Source organism: Mastigoproctus giganteus, chromosome 1 (assembly GCF_048544385.1).
Source record: "Mastigoproctus giganteus isolate SK-2022 chromosome 1, ASM4854438v1, whole genome shotgun sequence".
In the NCBI taxonomy this organism is placed as follows: domain Eukaryota; kingdom Metazoa; phylum Arthropoda; class Arachnida; order Uropygi; family Thelyphonidae; genus Mastigoproctus; species Mastigoproctus giganteus.
In genome coordinates, this window is record NC_143575.1 from 59,758,618 (window position 1) to 59,777,731 (window position 19,114).

Sequence of the window (19,114 nt, forward strand, 5' to 3'; positions counted from 1 at the left end):
ACAAATTCGTTGTTTTATTGAGAATTTAAATTTCTACGCAAGATAAATGAGCGGTACTTATAGGCTTATTATTCATACCGCGTGGCAAAACAACAAAAAGCATTAAAATGTACCAAAATTACAAAACTTACATGCCTTTTCAAAATTAAGAATTCCAGCAAATACAAGCATCAGCGTTATTACAAGCCCATAGAGAAGATATGACATACCTGTAGCTAAATCTTCTGCAGATGTACGCATTCCAAAGGTGTATTTAAGCAGTTTTATCTCAAACCACCAACTTTAAGGTGCATGATTGCGAGACGGTTCTGATTAGTTTCTCTTTTTTCTTTCAGTTCAATTTTGTAGCAAATAAATACAACTCGTAGAAAAAAGTAAATATATTACTTTAGTTTACGAATATCACATTTTAAGAGAAGTTGCGAATAGTATGAATGAAAAGCTAAAGAGAAATTGAATGAGAAGTTGCGAAAAATATGAAGAAATTAAAGGATGGAAAAAATGTGGAACATTTAAGCCCTGAGAGAAGAAAGTAATTGTGTAGAAAGCCTTTCTACACCAAGAACAAATGCAATTCTAAAAATATTTCTCAAGGATGGCAGGTATCAAAAGCCCATGCTTCAACAGTTCAGACGCAATTGATCGTAATAGGTGTGAAAACATATCTGGAAGCCCCTTCTGAGTAAATCTCAACGTCAAAACAGACTACAGTGAGCAGATCGTTTCATTTGGGCTGAGAATAACGGGTATACATTTATGACATTTAGTAATACATCGCTTTGCTAATGAATCATGGAAACTAAAGTACACAATTGGCAGTGTCAAGTTCCCGGCGAATATATTATCAGAGTCGAACGTATCCACGATCTTTGTCAATGAAGGAACAACAGTTAATGGTGAAAAATACAGAAACATTCTAAACAGAGGTCAGGATTTCTTCCTCTGTAGATGATTTCCGGATGACTCATTCGCTTTTCAACACGACTAAGCGCATCTCATATGAGCAAAGTTGTCAAACGCTGGCTGGAAATTAAAATCGTTGGCCATCCAACTCACAAGACCTTAACCCGATTAAAAATTTGTTGGACTGGGCTAAAAACGAATGTAGCTGCAAGGAAGCCCTACGAATCGGCGAGAATTAGCTGAAGTTATCAGCTTGCTATCCAGCCATTTCAAGAAATTATGTGCAAAATATCAATTCCATATCGTACAGATTTGTGTAAGTGACAGATATCCGTATCAATTAATTTGCACTTTGATAATTTTTCCTTATCGTCCAAATAATAAGCCTGCAAGTATTCATCATTCTAAATAATAAACTCCAAAACCCTGTAAGCATTCGAAATTTAAATGTTCTCAATTAAACAAAAGATATCGAAAGAATCTCTTTATTGCAGCTCATTTTCACAGCACTTCATATATATTGTATAAGCAAAAAATGTGAAGTTTATGCACTGAAACTTTGAGACAGAAACGTGGTACACTTCTTAAAAATGCAATATAAATTACTAGGTCATAACTCTGTTAGCTTTTAAAACTTGAGAAAACAATTTTAATTAAAAACGGAATATCTTTTGCTGTATAAGAGCAAGATCCTTAAAGTCTTATCTTTCCCAATTAAATTAGAATTGTAAATAAAATGGTTATTACCAAACAAATTATGGATGGATTAAAATATGGGGTTGTTTGGTAGGTGGAAAGGAATTAAATTCGCTTTTAAATACCCTGTTTATTTTATACTGAACATTTTTTCAGGTAACTTTGTAATGTGCGAGTTTGTTTATTTTATTTAGTATTATGATTAGGAATAAATATACAAGTAAATTGGTGTTAAGCATTAAACGACTTGTAATTATTATTTGATCATTTGCTTAACCAAACTTACAGTTGTGCCTTTCTGAGTTATCTATATATATGGGATAAATTATTCGGAAAGGTAACTGTGGGTACATGACTGATTCATCACTTATAATGCAGTCTTTGAGGGAACAAGTTCATATATCTTGCGCTTATTTTCGTTTAATTAGAAATTATTTCTTCTTTATTAGAGAAGATCACTACAATTTAATGCCTGGGAGATTTTAAGCGTTTTAACAATCAAGTCATAACAGAAGTTATGTCCAATAGGGGCAGCACTGTAGGTTTCTATGATAATGCACTGCATGTAGAATGGCTAGTTAGGCATTGAAGAGAGAATAAGATATAAGTGTCACTGAAGCTGTCTTAGGGTGTTTGGAAGATATATGAGCCCGTGCCCTCAAAGACTGCATTATAAGTGAAGGAACAGCCATGTTCCCTTTTTTTTTTTTCTTGCTTTTCACAGTGGAGGTAATTGTAGCGAGCTCAGTCACTAGACCATGCCACCCCTACGGAAAATTCTCCAATAGGACAACCTAAAAAGTAAAGCCATTTTAGAATGCCATTGTTGATTGCTTTTTACTTCAAAGCACGCCAGTGACACAAGGGAATTTGACCTTCTAATGGCTTAAGGCAAACAATCAGCCACTCAGAAGATCCAATCAGCTCCTTACTTGGTCCACTGACTTTCCTCCCCTGTAGATCTACTACAAGTGAACGGCACTTAAAAAAAGGGGGGGAGGAAGACCTTTAAGCTGTGGCCAGTTTTTTGAGTAACTTTTCCTACGATATAAGAATAGCAGAGTTCCACTTTATAGAACAAGTAGATCGCTGCCTTCATCTGTCGATAACAGCTACAAAAGAGGCGTCTAGTCCTGGTAAATATGATTTTTATATTTTTCTGACGTATGAACAGATTTCTGGATTTTGACTGTTTCCTGTCATTAGTTCTCTTGTTCGTGTTTTCCTATAGATAGGTCAAAAGGAAGTAGAGAGCGTTACTATTATTATTGGAATACTATAGAAAGAAACACAATATTCCATGTTTGGCCAACCGTGCAAATCACACCTGCTAGTTTACAATACGCAAGCAACATTATTGTCTCTTTTTATAGTGGATATAGTGAGTTATTTGAAAGAAATACGTTTCTATTATAGAAAAAGTTCCTTCTTGTTACAATTTGTTTAAATTATTGACTGAATGTTTAAAAAAAAAAATTAGGACTCGTCAATCGCGTTGTTGCTTATCATTCAAAACGCTTGCGATACCCATAAAACAGAAAAGATCTTTTATCTGTCTAGTCCCATAGATAAAGACTCTTTGAGTGCTAATAGTTATGGAAAGGCAAAGAATTTGCAGCACGAGGACTTGTCTGTCCACCTTGCTGCAGTGAATGAAAAATATTATAGCCTCGTGGTTGTTTTGTACTCATTTGATGAAGTCATGTTGTTTTAAGATCTATACATTACTAAAAAATTGCCCTCATAAAATTGTCACTTATAATGCAAGAAGATAAACGAGACCTTTACAACTTGTATTATTGAAAACTCGAATTCCTTGGAATTCTATTTTTATATTAGCCGTTTTTATAGTATTTTTCGTTTAATATCAATTAATACTTTAGTTTAATTTATAGTTTGAAGTATATTAGAGAGTGCAGGGCATTGTTTAGAACAACTGCCATTTTGATTTGTTAGAAGATGGGAAATTATTATCGCTGCCATGAGTATTCTGCTCTTCTTAAGCTACTGATATAACGTCACCCCATTGGTAAGTCTTTGACCCCTCAGTATCCCGTGACTCTTCACATATTGCTTTTTTGATATGTTTACTGCTTTCGATGCCGAACTTTACAGATAATGACTGACATTTTACTTGGATATATCTGCCATCGGACTTGGGAATGTTGAGTTAGAGTATTCCTGGAAGAAACATGTCTATATTAATCTTTTGCCATGCGGTGATTGATTCCGTTGGCTTAATTAAGCTCACAAAGCCATGTTCTAATGGTCAAATCAAGACAACAGAACTATTAGCATTTGCTGATGAGATAAAAATATTTACAATTTTGATAAATAACATGGACTGCATTCTCTTCAATGTCATAGCACTGTTGCGCTAAAACTTGCTTGACTGTAAATGAGGGAAAATGTGAGCTCATTAGTTTTGTGTTAATTGTGTAAGCAAAATAAGCGTAATTTTTTTTTTATAAACTATCTTAGTCGAGGTTGTCATGTTTTATTCTTTAGAAAATCGTATTTTTCATTCAACAAACGGGCAAATCCACTTTAAAATACATAATACCCTGATGCCTAGTGGTCTTAGTTGCCTTGGAGCAAAATAAATCAACTTTCTTAACAGAAGAGTCAACAGCCTAAAAATTTCGACGTCCACATCAAGATAATAGCTTCTTTTCAGTTATCCATTAATTATAAAGATAGATAAATTGTAAATTTTATCTATTTCTGCTATTCAAAATATAAGTTACACCTTCCTTGGGTGTACTTTCCAGTTACAGTCGCTGCAAAGGTACATTATTACACGCGTTTCAGTTAACCGTTGCTAAAGCCCGCATGACTTCTAAATACGGTGACGTTATTGTATTCCCTCTATCTTGTTAATCCTCTGCCCTTGTCTGACGGCCTGGATTAAAAAGAATTTATTTATATTCCGCAATAATGAAAACAAAGTTCAATAAAAGCATGACTTGACCCTATTCGTTACTATCATCAAGAGTTTAACCACCGAACAAAATCTTATACTGATGTAACTTATCCTTAAACTGAAAAAAAGTTATTATTACATACAGTGTGGTTATAATTAAGCTGTCACTTTGGGAAGTTGGATCGATCTGCAATTTTGATGAACAATATGCAGATCATGTGGTAAAAATCGTTCTAGAAACTGACGTCAAAATAAAAATGGTGTTGTTTGCTGTACAATAAGTTTAATCAGATCTGAACTACTCACAGCATAGCATGTAGACAGTATGCTGCATATTTTATTGATCAAATTACTCGTTGTGATGGTCATCAATGTTAACAGTATGCTGTACGTGTAGAACTGCATTGTCAGTTGTACTGTACTCTCAAAATTCTGTCCTTCATTTAATCTTATAATTCAAATATTCCGTGGTTGAGATGAGGAGAGCAAGTTAGCCAACCAATCAAAAAGTAACGGAAAATTGATCATTGGGAAATGTAACACAAAGCAATTGTGGCATTGAGTGAACAGTGTAGTGGATCTCCAGCTTGCTTAAAATGGTTTTGTCCAAGCTGCCTTTTGCTTTAAACTTAGGCTCGTAGGTGATGAGCTCAAGGTAATTACGCACACGTCAGGACCATAACTCTGCTTCTTTGAAGAGGCTCAAATAATGGTCCTGCGACGAAAATGGAATATAATTCCCGTTAGTGATATATTGACTTCATGGTCCCTATATCTGTGACTGTCTGGTGCATGCCAATTGCTTGCTACACTAGAAATCTCGTCAAAAACGCTTTCCCCAGGTACCACAGTCTTCAGACGTTTACTACAGGCCGAAACATCTGTCTCCTCTAATCCCATCGTCATGCTGCGCAACGTACGAAAAAGATCCTCTTAATCTCTCCAGGAATGATGTTCCAAAAACGCAACCAAGGAAAAACGAACTGTTGTTCGAGTATAAACCTTCACGAAAAATGCGTGATTCTTCATTCGAAGTACTCTCCAAAACATAAAAACCTTCCAGACTGTTCGCAGAATACTCAATCACTTCCCCATTTATTTTCTGGATGGTTGCCATAGTATGTTGAGCGTGTGTGGTCGCGTATTGTCGTGTTATCAAAATTGCACCATCAGTCGAATGTTCGCGTGTCTTTTTTTTTTTTTTTAATGGCACATCGTATATCAACTTTAAGAATTGGTGCTTCGAGAATTTTCACTTCTTTCAATGTTTTCTTGATAAATTTTCCATCATTTAATTTTATGAACCTTTCCGGTGGTTTCAAAAAGTCTCTGCTGCTGTGATGGCCAATGTTCCCCTTGTATACTTCGTCGCTTGCTCTCTGGTTCACAGTACCTGCTCCATCCATAGAGCACCGTGAGATCCAAGTTTCAATTTCCTTCGTTTACATATCTCGTTAGATACTGCAGACAGTCAGTCCCATTTGCAAATGTTTCTGTTCATCGTCGAGACACTTGGGAAACCCCTTGCACAGAGCTGTAACATAATCTGTGATGGATGATGATGTTAACTGTGATGGATGATGGTGAAGACTAGTATCCGGCTTCCTGGCGTCCTTAGCCACAGCAGCTGTCGTACACCGGTTCTGATGACACTGTCTTCTAAGACATTTCTCTTGTTGCGTGTCTTGCACTTGGTATTTTAATGTACTAATGTCTATGCAAATTTCGAGACGAGAGTCCTTATATGCGCTTCGTGTGAGGTTGTCCTTATTGGAAGCAATTTTTGGCACTTTAATTCGACCGCTAACTTAGCAGCTAATTTTTAATTACTGTTATTTACTTTGTATTGTTGGGTTTAATTTGTTGTATTTATGTAGATTATATTTTCTGGAAAGATAGTTTCATTTCTTTAGAATGGTATTTAGTCTTCTTTCTCTCTCTTTGTAATGTCATTCGAGCTTTCTATTCTACCTGGAATAAAATGATTGTGCCCACCAAGCATAAAGAGGAGTTGGTTAATACAGTCTTTATTTTAGATCTTTCCTTCTCCCCATTTTTTTACGTTATAAAATAACTAATAACGTTTTGGCATTTTCAAAATTTTCTGTTTCTTTCTCTGTTTCTGTGACCAGCAGGATTTAACTACAATAGACTTAAATTCTCACAGAAAAATGAAGTGTATCCTTATCATGAGTTGCCATGATACTGTAGCTTATCTCTAGAGGCCATTTCTGTTTAATGGGAGCAGGAAATCCTGAGATGGGTTGACATAAGTGTCTAATTGTTTAAAAAATGGCGGATTAACTTTTTGGCGATACCATTTGTTTAAAGGCAGGGCAATATCAAGGCAATTCTTGGTAGAGGAGAAGTTCCTTCTGCTGTGAGCATTAAAAATTAAGCCTATGCTTTTATACCAAGCAAATTAAATGTGCCTGCCACGAAAACGCAAAGAGTTTGATGTAGGATGGAAGTAGCGCACGCGTTTGAGTACTAATAAATACGTCATTGATAGCTTTATCTATTTTATAATTTAGAAATAAGTATGACTTACTTTTTTCGGCCAGGAGTGACCACGGATTAAGCAGAATTCGGATTAACGAGAGTCGGTGAATCAAAAGTTTAGCTGTTTTAACTCCGTTCCATCATAATATAGGTATACAGAAAATAAATACAAAACTGTCATTTTTATATATGTTTATTTTAAAATTCCCGGTTTATGCAAAGTTCAGGTTCTAAACTGAACTATGAACTAAACTTACAAAAATACAAAGTGTGATTTTATTTACTATTTATGTATGTGACAATATCAAAATTATTGCTGAAAGTAAGTTAATATTATTATTTGTAAAATGTACTGGGATTGTGTAGTACAGTTAGAATATTAATTTCAATTAATCTACATTAAAATAGCATTTAAAATTGAAAATGGAATTGTTTAATATATTCAATTCTCGTGAGTTAAGAACCATTGGTAAAAAAAAAAAAAAAAATTCTACTTACCAAAACATGTTTTTTGTAGTTTTTCTTACACATGAAATTCAGCAGTAATTTTTGTCCACGTTTTGTTTTCTTTTTCTTATTTTTCCCCCTTGAAGTCCATTCTGAAATCGTACTTAGAAAGATTATATATTCTGGGATCATTAATAGTTCTGTTTTTTGCATTTTCTTAACCAATTACAATTTCTTGTTATATTACTGCTCCTTTATTATCATGATCTAAAAAAAAATCAACAAAAAGAATTATTTTTTATATAAAAAAACTTTAAATATAATATTTAAATAATTTTAGGCTCTTTAGAGGAAATATCTTCACTATTGTTGATTTTTAGTCGACGATTTTAAAACACCATGATTACATCTCATTAAATGTTACAAAATAATAAAATTATAAAAAAATGACAAATAATAGTTAATTAGATTAATCAGACGTGATATTTCCTTAACAAAAAACCTTGTTAACTTTTGTGCAAGTTAGCAGGGAACAAAGTTAAAAAAATATTTAACTTTGTACTTTATAGGATCTATAAAGAACAAAGATCCTATAAAGTAGATCCTATAAAGAACAAAGTTAAAATATTCTGGGGAAAATAAGATTCTCAATTTAGCCACAAAATTCGCTTATTTGTATAACTATTTTGTTTCATAATGTTAATCATTAGATGATTAACTATCTAATGTTAATAGATAGTTGAACATATATATATAATGCATAAACAGACTTACAGATTTTGGCTTCTTTTGTTCATATTTGGAATGAAACTGTACAAAAGCTGCAGACAGGAAACACGTCTGTAAAAGCAAAATTAATTTAATTAAACAAAATTCAATTAATTTTTTAATAAAAGTATAGACTGATTACATTTCCACATCTTTTTGAATATCCAGAGGCGCCTAATTAATTATTCATCTAATTAAAATAATGCTATTGCACTATTTTATTTTACAAATAAAAACTAGTTAAAATATTTATCCCTTTTCTCCATTAAAGCAAAATAGAGGTCTGTTAATTTTATAAAATATTCAGCGTTTAATATAATTCTAGTTAATGGTCAAATATTTAAACTATCTTTTCTGTGCATTGGCATTTGTCTCGTGTCGTGGCTGTTTGCTATTTTGGAAACTTCTCCTTTTTTTTTTAAGGGCGTTGGTGATCCTGTAAAGAATTATTCGGTCCATCGCATGGGTCTGTTTACACGTTTCTAGTCATCGGCACACTTTTGAGACCGTTTTTCAACACTTTATTTCCGTAGATCATGTTAAAGTAAACAGACCCAATAGGAATTTCTTATTTTTTTAAAGATGCACACCAAAAGCCTGAACTTTGTCAGAGTAAAGTGGAGTCCCCTTTTCCCTCACGGTTCCTATCGGAGTCCTGTTTGGGAAACACTTCTAAGGCAGACGCACTTCAGTGGAATAGTTTGCTGCCACAATTCTTTCACTTCTGCCTGGCTTGCAGTCCTGCCAAAATAAACAAGAAAATATGCTCTTCTCTCGACTCCACCAGTTGATGGACCTTTTTCGTTTGAGGTCATACATCCCTGGTGCCTCCGTGTCCACATTTACAAGTCGTCGCATCACACCTGTTTTCTTCTCAAGTCTTCCCCTGTTTTGAGGTAATTTGAATTGTTAAAGCTATCTGGAGAGAAATATTTTTAGTATTAACAGAAAACGTAACTGTGTTCAAACTTTCCAAATTAATATAATTCCGAAAACTTCTACTTCAGATATAATTCAAAATACTGGTTATTATTGCACGTGATTATTTAATAATTGGCTGTCCAATGTGTAAATTACTGGGCAGTTTCGATAAGCTACTTAATCTGTGTGCGAATCTGAAAGGAATTTATATTTTAGTACATGTTGAAGTTTAGTGCATGCTGAAGGGAAAAAATATTGAATATTTTCCCGAAGTTAGCTGGTAATTCACTTGTGCTATGCTAGTTTAGCATGCAATTAAAGTTTTCCACTCCTGCCAATCTGGAACAATCGAAAAAAACGTTATTTTCATTATGATATAAGTAAAATTTTCAATTTACAGATCTTAATACTACATTAAAATATGCTCTCATAACTCGAAACTTCCAATTGTCCTGTGTTATATAATTTAATATTTTTAGTGTTAGCATTGTTCCTTTTTAAATCTGAGAAAACGAGGGTGGTCTTGCTCATTCCACAGCTCTAAAAATACGGGATTCTGAACTGATTTTCAAAAGGAAGAAAATGTACCATAAGAGAAATGATTATTCCAAACCCCACTGCTTTGTTCATCATCAAACCTAGTGCCTCGCTCATTAAAATAGCCCTAACAAAGATCTTTCTGTGTCAAAATTAAACAGTGAATTAAAAACGAATTTCTTTGTGTAGCTCACAATGTACCATAAACACAGTTGCAGTACTCTTATAACAGAATACAGTTATTGTGCCCGGTTGGTTAATGTTGCTTTTGTACATGTGCAGAGCAAAAAAAGATTTATTTTTGGTGGATAATTCTCGGATTAAATCAATTTGGCTAACGTCTTTTGGGATTAACCGTTCCTTTTAAGAAAATGTCCATGGTCAGAGATGCCGTTTGAGGAACCCTGATTTAATCAATTCCACTATCAGTTTATTATGCAACCATTGTTTTGGAACTAGATTAGCGCAGGTTTCTTTAAACACCATCTTTCTGTACAGTTTTTAATTTGTACAAAATATACAAAAAAACAGTGTCTAACGAACTTATAGGCTACATTTGTATGTTTTGTACAAATTAAAAGAACAAGTTTAATAAATGCTTACTTATTAAGCCTTATGTGAAACACCAATTAGTAAAATGTTTGTTTACTAATAAAGTGTATATATGTTATATAACGTCGAATGTGTTATATAACGAACATATTATATACTCTTCTATACTTGGACGGAATAAGATTTTGATTTAGGAAAAATAATAACAGAAGCGCTTTTATTTTAAATACTGTAATGACATGCTGTATTGTATATACTTTTGGTGATGGATTCCTGTACGCCGAATCGTGAATTTTGTTGCATTCTAAGGCATAAATGTTTACAAACTAAGTATTGAGTGATGAGAAATTTTGTAATTCATAAAAAGATTATAGCAAAACATTAACAATTTGTAGCAGAAATACAAGTCTATATATGACGTAGAGTTCTGGTTACTAACTTCTTTCTTTCTCCAAAACAAAATTGTCCAAACCGGACGTTTTCTTTTGCTGAGAAACAGCTTTGAAATTCATTCGATTTTTGGTAGCACTTAGATACGTGAATATATCTTCTCCACTTAAGAGAATTTCACCGGTTACCCTTAATAAGTGCATGCTCATTGTAACATGAGTGGATTGAGTGTATTCATGGTCCAATTTTCATAAATTTCAACTTCCTAAATGAAAATCGATTCCATGATTGGTGCAGAACTAACAAAACGTTCGATCTTTTTGAACTGGCAAAACTAGTATTACATTGCAATTTTTTTATGCCATCTCACAATGATTACAATATATTTTAGCATTTCTTTCTTGTGATGATACCCTGAGAAATGATTGTAATCTACTTAATTCTAACTCTGAAGGATATAGTCGCCTATTTTGTTGCCTTCCTTTGAGTACGATTAGTAATTGCTTTATATCTAAGGCTTATGTAGTTTATATTATACACTACTTGACCTAACCAAGCGTATCACCCGATAAGATTTAAATAACTGCCTTGCATATGGATTTTTTTTCCCTTAAAAAGAATACCAAGCTTATAACCATAGTATACTAACCCCTAACATTCACCATTGCACGTTCTCAAATATTTTTCAGTAAAGTCAAATTTCAAAACATTATCGAGTTAGAGATGAGTGATTAAGGCTCAAGCCCATGACTATAAATACGGTGCTGTTTCTTGTATTATCTTTATCTTGTGAACTCCTCTGGCAATGTGGTCGTTCCCGAGTATAAACAGAAATTATTTATTTATTTATTAGTATTAATCGATAAAAGAAATTACAATTATTTAAATAAGAATTAGCGATACCTTTATGTGTAATGTTTGAAGTTTAGTTTGGTTATTAGCAGCATCTTTCGCTAGAATGCATATTTTAGGAAACCTCTTGACAGACTGTTTTCGGTGTAGACGTTCCTTGGGGGAGGTCTGTCGGTATTAACTCATATCTTTCATTTGGTAATAAACGCCTACCCTTGAGGTAGGGATTTTTACAGTGAATTATAGTTTCATTTGGTAATAAATCCCTTTGAAAGTCAACTGTATTCAAAGAGAATGCATATACTAAGAGTTAGTACTATGATTATACCACTTCTACAACACATATGCAAAGTAGTCATTTTATTTTACTAGGAGGAATGTTGGAGTCCGTGATCATCTTGTCTGATATATTTGGGATCCAAGTGAATCCCAGAATGTCGTGAAGGTTGGTTCTAAAGTCCAAAAATAAAAATTCTCAGTTTAATCTTCAGGGGTTGGTTTATTTAATCGGTGACATTTCTTATTTATATCACTTCGTTCCATTTTTTTCTGTAAAAAGAATCGAGGAACAGTTAGAGAAAAAATAAACCTACGTCTGGATTTGATCACGAATACCAAATGTAATAAAAACACATACGAAACTGCATTAGAGTACTACTTTATCGTTATGCTTAATATTTTGGTTTACAAGGTCAGCTAGTGATTTGCTTTTAAAGCGTTAATCGTATTTAAAGATTAACTCATTAAGTTTTGGAGACTTGTAGGTAAAAAGTCATTTTTAGAGATTGTCTCTGCAAGAAGTCTTCTCAGAACAACCGTTGATTTTGAGAATTATTCTTTACTTCTACCTGACCTCTGGCCATGAAGGAAATACTGTAATTTGATAATCAAGTGGTTAAGATCGGTGGTATAATAGTGCACGCGTTTGAACTGACTGCGATTCTCTATCTTGTGAAGTTCTGTGATCTTGTGTAGTCGTCCAGGAGTATAAACAGAATTTATTTTCTTTCTATACTACTATAATCATCACGTATTAGTCACAATATAAAATAAAACAATAGAATAAATTTGGTTACAAACAAAAGGCAAAATTGCAAGAAGCATTATTATTATTGCCCAAGCAGGCCTCGTCATGATTGGATCTTGAATCGTATCCATTTTAAGGCCATAAAAGATTTCGAAAATGATTTAGTAATTATTTCATTCGAATAATTGTGTTTAGAATTAATATACGATGAAATAACTCTTACGATATTTAGCTTTGCTGTTTTTAACCAAACAAATTCAAACTATTATTTAAAGGTATAGCCTGAAAGAGCTATTACTGATAAAAAATAAAATAATAAACCATTTATTGGGCGTATTTTGCTATTGTAACTGATGGGAGGGAGAGGTTTCTGAGAATTGTTTCAAGAATTAAAAGCCATGTGAATTTAAATAATGATTTGCTTCTTTTATTTACACTTTGAATACTTTTTTTTAATGAAAGTCTGCTGGTAACTGAACCCAAACATTGGTAAGGCCCCTCTCCTGTTTCTGCATGCGGGCACTTTCAATAGAAGGATGATGCAGACCTCTGCGTAATATCAGTTTTTACGAGCAATTAAGAATATCTTAAGAAGCAATATCTAGAATGCGCCTGCCTAAAATGCCCCCTACATACGAGCAGGCCACAATTGGCGACTCTTGATAAGATTCTCATTTTCACTCTCTCGTATAAAATAAGTCGCGTAATATGAAGGGGGAGAAGTGGCAAAGTTCCTGACTTTTGTACGTCGGCCTTCTAGCTTATCCCTCGTGTATTAAGCTGACCAGATAAGAAAGCGTTCTGATTTCCCAGCAAATGGCAACTGCAGTAGTTTCTTGGAGTCTGGGGAAGATCTGAAGTCCTTTACGGCTTCCCTCTCGCCGTTAGCAAAACTAAAGCAATAAAAGACTGACGCGGACACAATTGGCTTTGGCGCCATAAAACGATTCCCAAATTTGAAAATCTGGAAGGGTGATATGCAAAATATTCGGCGACCCCTAACCCCGAAGCTGTTGCTTATTTGTGGACCAATATTAGCATAAAAGTTCTCCTCTGCTCTGTGTGGCCGGCGTCTAAATCGGGGCGGAGCCAAAAGGAACTGCCCTGCAATGCGGGCCTTGGGCTGCTGAGTAGAACGTAGCTCTGTGTTGCTAGGCAATTCCAGAACACATAACCGACAGTCGTTAGGTCGACGTAACACTCTGCACGTCTGTCTCTCTTTATAGAGCTGTAGGTCATATCCGTGTCGGGGACAGTTTCCATACTGCTGGCGGCCATCAGCACAGAAGCCATTTCTCTTCTCTTCTGTCTCTCTTTCTTTTTCTCTCTCTCTGTTTGCGATCCACTTAAAGGTTAGTAAATAAACTTTACTATATTCTTCTAGCTTCTTTCTTCTTTACCTTTTGTTTCCTGCCTTAAACTTTGCGAAATGCTAGCTGTACTTAAGTAGGTATTCGTCGCAGTATGTAAGCCCCCATTAAACATCTAAACGACTATATTACAACTTTACTTTTCTTGTTCGAGATCCGTTAGTTCCTAAATAATTAGAAGTAGCGTAAAAGTCAAAAGAAACCATCTTATGAATTTCTACTCTCATCATCTCGCTTTTAACTCATTTACCATTCTTGAACGTAGTTATACACCTCATAACGACAAAAATGCCGTCTAAACATGTAAAAGTAGGTACGGTTTAATACAATATCGTGGATAGAGGGAAGTGGTTGAGAGACGTCCTGAAGACATTGCCGAACCAGATCTTTGACCACTGCATTCTTCTATCTTATTTGAATTTGTCGTCAGAAAATTTCTCGAACAAAAGACTCCTAGAATGTTTAGCGATGTGGACTATATTAAAATACCTCACATTAGCTATGTGAAAGGTGAATTCAGTGGAAATTAATAAACACTACTACAAATTTATATAAAATTCAGGTTTCGATCTGACAGAGTACAGTTGAAGCGACTTGGGTTAATTTTGAAAGTGAAAGACGGCTTCAATCGATAAAATCCAGAGAATAACCAGCATAATTTGATGGTTTTATAATGTCGAAATCTTAATGTTGGATTTATTTAAAATCTTAATCTTTATTAACAATAGTTATGAATTGTTATACCTCAACTCGAATACTAAAAATGAGAAGACAGTTCTTTGCAATCAGTTTTGGGATACTACTAATTCCAACAGGTTTTTTCCTGTTTGAATTTTGTCCCCATTTAACTAACGGTGAACACATGATCATGCGGTATGACGAAGAAGGGAAAAGGAACGATAAGATTATCCGATTTAAACATTTGTGTGGATGCACTGGTCGTAATTTCTTTTATTCCGTTTGTCCTTCGGTTGAGAAAGAATGTTACGAATCCATGCTACTGAGAAGCGCAGTGTTTAAGAGTGCAGTTCTACACAAAAGACAAACTAAGAAATATTTGTACAATTTTGAAACTGATGTGGAGGTGTTTAGCAGATATGTGGTTCGGCCCAAGTGGCTGCTAAATACAGCAATGTTCTTGTATTTCATCTAAATTCCTCTGATCTTGTGACCATCTCAAACTGTAAAGCTACAATTTATGTAGCTTGAGTAGCTCCTTTGAAAACTGCAAGTACTTATAAGAAAGGAACCTACCTTTTTACGTTGAATGGAAAATATATCCAAGCAGTTAGTAGAAACACTTCTACACCGTTACACCAAACTATTTGTGAATATATATCTGATAGAAAACCTCACTTGTCTGAAGGAATTAAGTCCATAATAAAATAAGTATATCGATTTATTGTAGTAACAGTTGTCATTCAATTGTGTTATTTTTAGTGGTGTAAGGATCCAAGGAGCTCATCGATTTTAAATCGAATGTATTTTGTCATTCGATAACATTACAGAATGTCCTTAGATTCATATCAAACTGATATAAATCGACTCAATATTGTGAAATGTTTATATATTTTACTATTTCATTCATTTGCTCGTGTATAATAGGCCTGTACATTTTTACTCTCCAAAATAATCTATAAAAGCAATATTTTCAGTTTAAGAGGACGAGCAAATTATCTTAAATCCTTTAGTTACCACAGACTACAATTTGTTACCAGTATGGAGAAGTTACACACTGTATACGGAATTGTCAATCATTTGTCGGTATTATTTATTATCTAATATAATTTTTACAAACTGGATTATCTTAATGTTTTGTTTATTCCTGAAAATAAAGTTTGATCGAGGAGTGGATAGCAAGAACATCCCTTTTATCTTTTTTCCTTCCTTTTTTTTCTTAACAGCACTGCTGATGATGAAAAATATAAAACCTTGGCTCACCCTGGAGAAACGAAATCATTATAGATTACGACATTAATTCCAGTAAAACTCGATAGGTGGCGTCCTTTATCATTTATGACCTTGACTTCTTGGGATAAAGCAAAGTCATTGGAAATAAAACACTATTTTTAAGTTTCAATGCCAGTAAATGTAGATCACGTTATTTTAAATACCTTAATATAAATATTTTGTCGCTCGTGACTTCATTGGTAAGTGGCCCTCGAGAACTTCTTGACGTGTAATGAGAAAGAAGAATAATTACAAAAGGCAAACCTTCCATAAAGATAAGTGCATTACTTCTACCTGTTTTCATTTTTGCCTTCTATTCCATTACATTCATCTTCACTCTTTCGCCTTTGATACTTCTGAGTTTACTTCTCTGATTTTACTTAAGGCCAGTGTACGCTAACTTTTTTTGACACTATACCGTATTTTTTAACGGTGTCACAACTCCGAAATTAATTAACATATTTGTAGAAATCTCCGTATTAATTAATATAATAAATACAGAATAAATAATTTTATATTTTAACTAACTTTATGAACTCAGTTTTATATGAAGAATACTTTTCTGTAAATACATACAATTACTGTAATTATTTTGGATTATTTACAATGTACATCTTACTAGCTGAATCAAGCTGTACCATGGGGTGCCCACGGATGTAAAAATAAACGAATATTAACAATAAATTAGTTTTTTGTCATTATTTGTGCAAGAGCTACGTTGTATTTCAATATTTGTAGAAGAATAAGAGGAATTTAGCTCAATATGATAGTAGAACACTTCCTAATGACATTCTCCATCAAATAAACGAATATAAAATTAACGCAAATTAATACAGTAATTAAAAAAATTAAGTCCAATGCAAATTTTTTTCTTCAAAATTTACATTGAACTTGTTTTAATTTTTTAATTAATTTTATTACTGTAATCATTTTGCATTAATTTTATATTCGTTTATTTGCTGAAGAGTGTCATTAGGAAGTGTTCTACATATCATATTGAGGTAAATTCATCTTATTCTTCTACAAAGAGGTATTATTGTATGGTATGCGTGCGGATGCTTTTGAGATTACATCGGAACGAACGGTGTACTGCAGCAGGTATACCACAGAATTTTTAGAATAACTGTTTGAAACTAGACTACACTTTTTTTTTTTTTTTCCATCAGAGAACAGTATTAGTTCCTCGATATCCAAGTAAAAGATTGACACTTTGCTTTTTTATTAATTAATAATTTTTAAGATGTTACAGGGTCATACATAGAAGGGCTATAATTAGGATTAACATCCAACAAGTGATGGAATGCAGGCCATGGCTGAGTGGTCAGGGGCGAGGGGGTATAAATACAACTGCCTTGAGTGACTGGGATTCAAGCCAGTGACTGCTAAATACGTCTGTTTCTTGTATTCTCCCTATCTTGTGAACTCCTGACGGTGTGGCCGTCCAAATTATAAACAGAAAATTTGTTTTATTTAATATCCATAATAGAATTTTTGGAGGAAATATCGAAACGATTTTTCTTCCTTTATCTTATTTTCAGTTTTTTATTTATTTATTACTTTTGGTATAAGACCTCTGAAGCAACTTAATATAATAGTTTGCAAAGAGGATGTATTGGCAGGATACAGCATCTTTGCAAACTTGATTGGAGAAGTGTGGGTTCGAGTTCCGTTGTTAGCTGTAAGAATTTTGTTTTCAATCGAGGAGTTAGCCAGTCTCAGGGATCAGAGTTTGCCTCTTGAGTTATTCCAGGTTTTTCAGCCCGCACAACATACAAATCGGCCGTTGATGCACACTGCCAAATAGAGATAGGAGAGGAAACAACCACAGCAATACTGTGTAATCCCCTGGTCAGTCTGAGTACTTGATATCCACATCATGAACTCTGTTCAAAGAGGGAAAGAATCAGGAGGTGGAGATAGAAGTAGTGGTTCACTTTTAAATGCCTTTGTTAGAGAATGAACTCAGTTTGCTTAGCATTTTTGCTATTTATTCATTTTTTTACGTTAGTCCTGGTTAAGACCCCTTTTTTTTTTTTTTTTTTATCCCAAAATGGCGTTCTGACGTAAATATAAACACAAATTCACATGATATATTTGAATGGCTGAGTCATTCATTTTCTGTTTGAAGTCAAATTTATGGCCCATTATATTTCTGCTGTGGTTTATTTTGTGCACGCAAACCGGAAACGTTCGCCATCGCTGCAGTAGATTATTACGTGTAGCTCCTTCATTAGAACTAATTCAACTTCTTTAACCAATCAAATAGCAGAATTGATTCGTCCTTTGATGAAAAGCATTTAAGTACGAGGAAATTGAGTTTGCAAAGGGCCAGATTAGATGATGGTTAAAAATGGTGGAGCGGGGGTATTGACTCCTTGAAATAAAGGAGACAGTAATTTAAGGAATTGCACCAAGTGGGGGACAAAAGGCCAAGAAGGACATGGGTGAAAGAAGCGAAGGGAGATACGGTAGAATGGAATTTGTGGAGAAGGGGAATGAAAAAGCGGAGAAGATGGAAGGGAACATTCATTTTAGACGGAAGTTAATTTAGTTAGTAGAAAAATTGGAAACAGAATAGGATAGTTCTCAAAGATCATTAATCTGAAGAATATTTCCCGTATGCTACGAATTTTAACATGAAACAAAAGGTTCTGGCTTCTCAAAAGGTTTCATGAAAGATTCCATGAAACCTTTTGGGAAGCTAGCGTTTTTCATAAAGGAGGTTATTAAATACAAATTAAAAAATATCTGTTTATATTCCATAAGGTCAGACGAATTTACTATATATATATATATATATATATATAGAGAGAGAGAGAGAGAATACAAAAACACCAGAGTATTTTGGCAGTCACGTGAGCTTGGACCACAGCCACCTCAACGATGTGCACTTACTGCATACATTCACTCGTGCTTGATTTTCAGCTTCAGCAGCCATCTTAGATGCCAGTTTCCCTTTTCGTTATAGTCAAATTGGCAAACTCCTTTATTTTATGAAAGTATTAATTTTCATGCAGCTCCATGAGGATATGCAGAAAGATTATGATTGGGGTTGTCGTATTCTCAACCTAAGAAACACTAGCTAAAGATGATCCATAACATTTCCGGCCTTTATTAAGAATAAAGGTTAGGGAATATAGTTTATAATTTTTATTTATTATAAAGAAATGTATGCTCTTTAATTATTAATTTACTTTATTTTGTAACAATCATCTCGAACTTAGTAATCAACAAGTTTTAACTTGTAGCTTGAGGAATAATGTAATGTGGCCCAGT